This window comes from Heterodontus francisci, unplaced genomic scaffold (genome assembly GCF_036365525.1).
Source record: "Heterodontus francisci isolate sHetFra1 unplaced genomic scaffold, sHetFra1.hap1 HAP1_SCAFFOLD_2245, whole genome shotgun sequence".
In the NCBI taxonomy this organism is placed as follows: domain Eukaryota; kingdom Metazoa; phylum Chordata; class Chondrichthyes; order Heterodontiformes; family Heterodontidae; genus Heterodontus; species Heterodontus francisci.
In genome coordinates, this window is record NW_027140471.1 from 10,001 (window position 1) to 17,500 (window position 7,500).

Sequence of the window (7,500 nt, forward strand, 5' to 3'; positions counted from 1 at the left end):
GGTCCGGCCCTGACGCCGGTTTACGATTTCTCCGGTAAAGCACCTGTCGGGTGGCGACCGGAGGGTCTTTGCAGGGCCTGGATCTCCGAGCCCGTGGGACAGGCGGGAAAGGGTGGCGGCAGCCGGTTGAAGTCCCGACCCTGGGCAGCCTCCCGGTCCTACCTCCATAACTTCGGCGAGGAGGGTCCGATCCCCGCGCGGTCGACGGCAGGCGGTAGGGCTCGGAGGGGCGCGGCCTGGTCCGCGAGTGCCCCGGCGCCGCCCCTCTGCCCGTCCGAGGGACAGTAGGAAATGGCCATACCGCTTTCCGGCCGATTGCCGCCGGACGTCCGGCCGCATTCGCTCGGTCTGCGCGGCCGGCGGTAGCCGGGGGCGAGGGGCATCGGGCGGTGGCGGAACCAGGCCGGCCCGACCGCTGGGGGCCGCCCGGGCGACGTTTGAATCTGTCGGGTCGGACCGCCGAATCCCGCGGGATTTCGGGATCGAATCTGCGGGTGGAATCGGCACCTCGTCCCGCTGTCCGGTTCCCCCCGGTCGACTGCAACGGGTTTCCGAGGCCCGTCGGTCAGGCGCGGTTCGCTCCGCAATCCGCCGGCCGATCGGCACCGGGCGGGGCTCTACGGAAAGAGGGGACCCTCCCGCGTCGAGTGCCGGCGCACCGACCCCGCAGGCTGACCGGGAAGGTGAAGACTCACCCCGCTGAATGCCCGGCCCCGGCTACCCTCCGGCTCCGGGGCCATAACTTCGGGGAGGGAGGTCCGATCCCCGCGCGGTCGACGGCAGGCGGTAGGGCTCGGAGGGGCGCGGCCTGGTCCGCGAGTGCCCCGGCGCCGCCCCTCTGCCCGTCCGAGGGACAGTAGGAAATGGCCATACCGCTTTCCGGCCGATTGCCGCCGGACGTCCGGCCGCATTCGCTCGGTCTGCGCGGCCGGCGGTAGCCGGGGGCGAGGGGCATCGGGCGGTGGCGGAACCAGGCCGGCCCGACCGCTGGGGGCCGCCCGGGCGACGTTTGAATCTGTCGGGTCGGACCGCCGAATCCCGCGGGATTTCGGGATCGAATCTGCGGGTGGAATCGGCACCTCGTCCCGCTGTCCGGTTCCCCCCCGTCGACTGCAACGGGTTTCCGAGGCCCGTCGGTCAGGCGCGGTTCGCTCCGCAATCCGCCGGCCGATCGGCACCGGGCGGGGCTCTACGGAAAGAGGGGACCCTCCGGCGTCGAGTGCCGGCGCACCGACCCCGCAGGCTGACCGGGAAGGTGAAGACTCACCCCGCTGAATGCCCGGCCCCGGGCACCCTCCGGCGCCGGGGCCATAACTTCGGGGAGGGAGGTCCGAGCTCCGCGCGGTCGACGGCAGGTGAAAGGGGCCGGTGCGCCGCGGAAGGCGACAGCAGTCCCGTCAGGCTGCACCTCTGCTCGGGCGAACGGCGTCAGGAAAAGGGGAGAGCACTTCCCCACCGATAGCTCCGGAACGCCCGGACCCATTGGCCCGCGGCACCGGTGGCTGCTAGAGGGCCTCCGGCGCCGTCAGCCGGGGTACGTCCCAGGCCGGCCGGACGGCGGGCAGCCGGAGGCAACGGCCTGGAACGGAGCCAGACTTGAGTCGTTCCGTGCCGTGGGCAAAAAGGCAGGGCTGCGGGTCAGCGCAGTTTGGCAAACCTAGCCGCAAGTGCGGGAAGGGCGGAGGAGCACACGGACGCCGCCTTCCCAAACTGAGCCCAAAGTGCCCAGGCATGCCCCCTTGATCTCGCCTAATCAGTGAGCCCAAAATAATTTCAGAGTGTGGAAACCTTATCCAAAAAGGTCGAAAAGAACGGCCAGAGATCAAGTCCGAAAGGGGAAATCAGTAACAAGCAAGCAGAGTAATCATTAACCAAAAAGCGCAAAATTATGTTAAAAGTGTGAAATCATTAACCAAAAACTCGAAAATAATGTCCAGAGACCAAGTCCGAAAGGGCAAATGGTTAACCAGTAAGCAGAGTAATCATTAACCAAAAATCGCAAAAGTAAGTAAAAAGTATGAAATCATTAACCAAAAATCGCAAAAGTAAGTAAAAAGTGTGAAATCATTAACCAAAAACTCGAAAATAATGTGCAGAGACTAAGTCCGAAAGGGCAAATGGTTAACCAGTAAGCAGAGTCATCATTAACCAAAAATCGCAAAAGTAAGTAAAAAGTGTGAAATCATTAACCAAAAATCGCAAAAGTAAGTAAAAAGTGTGAAATCATTAACCAAAAACTCGAAAATAATCTCCAGAGACTAAGTCCGAAAGGGCAAATGGTTAACCAGTAAGCAGAGTAATCATTAACCAAAAATCGCAAAAGTAAGTAAAAAGTGTGAAATCATTAACCAAAAATCGCAAAAGTAAGTAAAAAGTGTGAAATCATTAACCAAAAACTCGAAAATAATGTCCAGAGACTAAGTCCAAAAGGGCAAATGGTTAACCAGTAAGCAGAGTAATCATTAACCAAAAAGCGCAAAAATATGTTAAAAGTGTGAAATCATTAACCAAAAACTCGAAAATAATGTGCAGAGACTAAGTCCGAAAGGGCAAATGGTTAACCAGTAAGCAGAGTAATCATTAACCAAAAATCGCAAAAGTAAGTAAAAAGTGTGAAATCATTAACCAAAAACTCGAAAATAATCTCCAGAGACTAAGTCCGAAAGGGCAAATGGTTAACCAGTAAGCAGAGTAATCATTAACCAAAAATCGCAAAAGTAAGTAAAAAGTGTGAAATCATTAACCAAAAACTCGAAAATAATGTCCAGAGACCAAGTCCGAAAGGGCAAATGGTTAACCAGTAAGCAGAGTAATCATTAACCAAAAATCGCAAAAGTAAGTAAAAAGTGTGAAATCATTAACCAAAAATCGCAAAAGTAAGTAAAAAGTGTGAAATCATTAACCAAAAAGTCGAAAATAATCTCCAGAGACTAAGTCCGAAAGGGCAAATGGTTAACCAGTAAGCAGAGTAATCATTAACCAAAAATCGCAAAAGTAAGTAAAAAGTGTGAAATCATTAACCAAAAATCGCAAAAGTAAGTAAAAAGTGTGAAATCATTAACCAAAAAGTCGAAAATAATCTCCAGAGACTAAGTCCAAAAGGGCAAATGGTTAACCAGTAAGCAGAGTAATCATTAACCAAAAATCGCAAAAGTAAGTAAAAAGTGTGAAATCATTAACCAAAAACTCGAAAATAATCTCCAGAGACTAAGTCCGAAAGGGCAAATGGTTAACCAGTAAGCAGAGTAATCATTAACCAAAAGGCGCAAAAGTAAGTAAAAAGTATGAAATCAGTAACCAAAAAGCGCAAAAATATGTTAAAAGTGTGAAATCATTAACCAAAAAGTCGAAAATAATCTCCAGAGACTAAGTCCGAAAGGGCAAATGGTTAACCAGTAAGCAGAGTAATCATTAACCAAAAATCGCAAAAATATGTTAAAAGTGTGAAATCATTAACCAAAAACTCGAAAATAATGTGCAGAGACTAAGTCCGAAAGGGCAAATGGTTAACCAGTAAGCAGAGTAATCATTAACCAAAAAGGGCAAAAGTAAGTAAAAAGTATGAAATCATTAACCAAAAAGCACAAAATTAAGTTAAAAGTGTGAAATCATTAACCAAAAAGTCGAAAATAATGTCCAGAGACCAAGTCCGAAAGGGCAAATGGTTAACCAGTAAGCAGAGTAATCATGAACCAAAAATCGCAAAAGTAAGTAAAAAGTATGAAATCATTAACCAAAAAGGGCAAAAGTAAGTAAAAAGTATGAAATCATTAACCAAAAATCGCAAAAGTAAGTAAAAAGTATGAAATCATTAACCAAAAATCGCAAAAGTAAGTAAAAAGTATGAAATCATTAACCAAAAAGCACAAAATTAAGTTAAAAGTGTGAAATCATTAACCAAAATGTCGAAAACAATGTCCAGAGACTAAGTCCGAAAGGGCAAATGGTTAACCAGTAAGCAGAGTAATCATTAACCAAAAATCGCAAAAGTAAGTAAAAAGTGTGAAATCATTAACCAAAAACCCGAAAATAATGTCCAGAGACTAAGTCCGAAAGGGCAAATGGTTAACCAGTAAGCAGAGTAATCATTAACCAAAAATCGCAAAAGTAAGTAAAAAGTGTGAAATCATTAACCAAAAACTCGAAAATAATGTCCAGAGACTAAGTCCGAAAGGGCAAATGGTTAACCAGTAAGCAGAGTAATCATTAACCAAAAGGCGCAAAAGTAAGTAAAAAGTATGAAATCAGTAACCAAAAAGCGCAAAAATATGTTAAAAGTGTGAAATCATTAACCAAAAACTCGAAAATAATGTGCAGAGACTAAGTCCGAAAGGGCAAATAATTAACCAGTAAGCAGAGTAATCATTAACCAAAAAGCGCAAAAATATGTTAAAAGTGTGAAATCATTAACCAAAAACTCGAAAATAATGTCCAGAGACTAAGTTCGAAAGGGCAAATGGTTAACCAGTAAGCAGAGTAATCATTAACCAAAAATCGCAAAAGTAAGTAAAAAGTGTGAAATCATTAACCAAAAAGCACAAAATTAAGTTAAAAGTGTGAAATCATTAACCAAAAAGTCGAAAATAATCTCCAGAGACTAAGTCCGAAAGGGCAAATGGTTAACCAGTAAGCAGAGTAATCATTAACCAAAAATCGCAAAAATATGTTAAAAGTGTGAAATCATTAACCAAAAACTCGAAAATAATGTGCAGAGACTAAGTCCGAAAGGGCAAATGGTTAACCAGTAAGCAGAGTAATCATTAACCAAAAAGGGCAAAAGTAAGTAAAAAGTATGAAATCATTAACCAAAAAGCACAAAATTAAGTTAAAAGTGTGAAATCATTAACCAAAAAGTCGAAAATAATGTCCAGAGACCAAGTCCGAAAGGGCAAATGGTTAACCAGTAAGCAGAGTAATCATGAACCAAAAATCGCAAAAGTAAGTAAAAAGTATGAAATCATTAACCAAAAAGGGCAAAAGTAAGTAAAAAGTATGAAATCATTAACCAAAAATCGCAAAAGTAAGTAAAAAGTATGAAATCATTAACCAAAAATCGCAAAAGTAAGTAAAAAGTATGAAATCATTAACCAAAAAGCACAAAATTAAGTTAAAAGTGTGAAATCATTAACCAAAATGTCGAAAACAATGTCCAGAGACTAAGTCCGAAAGGGCAAATGGTTAACCAGTAAGCAGAGTAATCATTAACCAAAAATCGCAAAAGTAAGTAAAAAGTGTGAAATCATTAACCAAAAACCCGAAAATAATGTCCAGAGACTAAGTCCGAAAGGGCAAATGGTTAACCAGTAAGCAGAGTAATCATTAACCAAAAATCGCAAAAGTAAGTAAAAAGTGTGAAATCATTAACCAAAAACTCGAAAATAATGTCCAGAGACTAAGTCCGAAAGGGCAAATGGTTAACCAGTAAGCAGAGTAATCATTAACCAAAAGGCGCAAAAGTAAGTAAAAAGTATGAAATCAGTAACCAAAAAGCGCAAAAATATGTTAAAAGTGTGAAATCATTAACCAAAAACTCGAAAATAATGTGCAGAGACTAAGTCCGAAAGGGCAAATAATTAACCAGTAAGCAGAGTAATCATTAACCAAAAAGCGCAAAAATATGTTAAAAGTGTGAAATCATTAACCAAAAACTCGAAAATAATGTCCAGAGACTAAGTCCGAAAGGGCAAATGGTTAACCAGTAAGCAGAGTAATCATTAACCAAAAATCGCAAAAGTAAGTAAAAAGTGTGAAATCATTAACCAAAAACTCGAAAATAATGTCCAGAGACCAAGTCCGAAAGGGCAAATGGTTAACCAGTAAGCAGAGTAATCATTAACCAAAAATCGCAAAAGTAAGTAAAAAGTGTGAAATCATTAACCAAAAACTCGAAAATAATCTCCAGAGACTAAGTGCGAAAGGGCAAATGGTTAACCAGTAAGCAGAGTAATCATTAACCAAAAATCGCAAAAGTAAGTAAAAAGTGTGAAATCATTAACCAAAAACTCGAAAATAATCTCCAGAGACTAAGTCCGAAAGGGCAAATGGTTAACCAGTAAGCAGAGTAATCATTAACCAAAAATCGCAAAAGTAAGTAAAAAGTATGAAATCATTAACCAAAAAGCGCAAAAATATGTTAAAAGTGTGAAATCATTAACCAAAAACTCGAAAATAATGTGCAGAGACTAAGTCCGAAAGGGCAAATGGTTAACCAGTAAGCAGAGTAATCATTAACCAAAAAGCGCAAAAATATGTTATAAGTGTGAAATCATTAACCAAAAACTCGAAAATAATGTCCAGAGACTAAGTCCGAAAGGGCAAATGGTTAACCAGTAAGCAGAGTAATCATTAACCAAAAAGCGCAAAAATATGTTAAAAGTGTGAAATCATTAACCAAAAACTCGAAAATAATGTCCAGAGACTAAGTCCGAAAGGGCAAATGGTTAACCAGTAAGCAGAGTAATCATTAACCAAAAAGCGCAAAAATATGTTAAAAGTGTGAAATCATTAACCAAAAACTCGAAAATAATGTCCAGAGACTAAGTCCGAAAGGGCAAATAATTAACCAGTAAGCAGAGTAATCATTAACCAAAAAGCGCAAAAGTAAGTAAAAAGTGTGAAATCATTAACCAAAAAGTCGAAAATAATGCCCAGAGACTAAGTCCGAAAGGGCAAATGGTTAACCAGAAAATCAGTCGAATAATGTCCAGAGACTAAGTCCGAAAGGGCAAATGGTTAACCAGTGGAAGGGCGATCAAGCGGAAAAATTTGCCCCGGTTACCCGGGATGGAGTTCCAGAGGTCCGGCCAGAGTTGTCAAATTCGTCCCGCTGATCGGACGCTTGTCATTCGGGTGGCTGGGGGTTGGCGGGGTATCTGCACAGTAGTAGGAGGTGGCAAGTCGGGACTTGGACGTTTATTCCAAGAGTCCACCCGAGCCTCCAGGTCTGCAGAGACCGACCCTAGCTGCCGCCCAACCGACTTTTAAGCCTTTTTCGGATGGGGATTTTTTCCCATTTTCGTCCATTTTTCGGGTTTTCTGTCGGGCTTAATAGGCGGCAGCCTGACCCCCGGCCGAGGCGGGGGGCGCACTCTCCCTTGCGTAAGGGTCCGGATTTGCCCCGGAAAGTGCCCCCGACGGCCTCCCGACCCGGGTGCCTGCAGGGCGGGGGAAAGGGTAGTCCCAGCCGCAGGAAATCATTAACCAAAAGACTTAGCCGTCGGGGCAGAGGCTAAGACCCGGGCTGGTGAAATCATTAACCAAAAGGAATGCACCCTTTTCCGAAAGTGCAGGCCGAAATAAGGCGAGCCTTGGGCCGGGAAGGCCAAAACCCCCAACTCATGGAAGTGTATGGGGTCGGACTCGGCGACTTTCCCGGGCCCCGAGTTGACCTTTCCCCACGGGGGCGGTCAAGTTGCTCCCGCCAAGAGGGCACGTTGCATTTGCTGCCGCTCTAGTCCCCGGGCTAGTTAATCAGTTGCCGTCGGAAGTCCCGATGCCGAA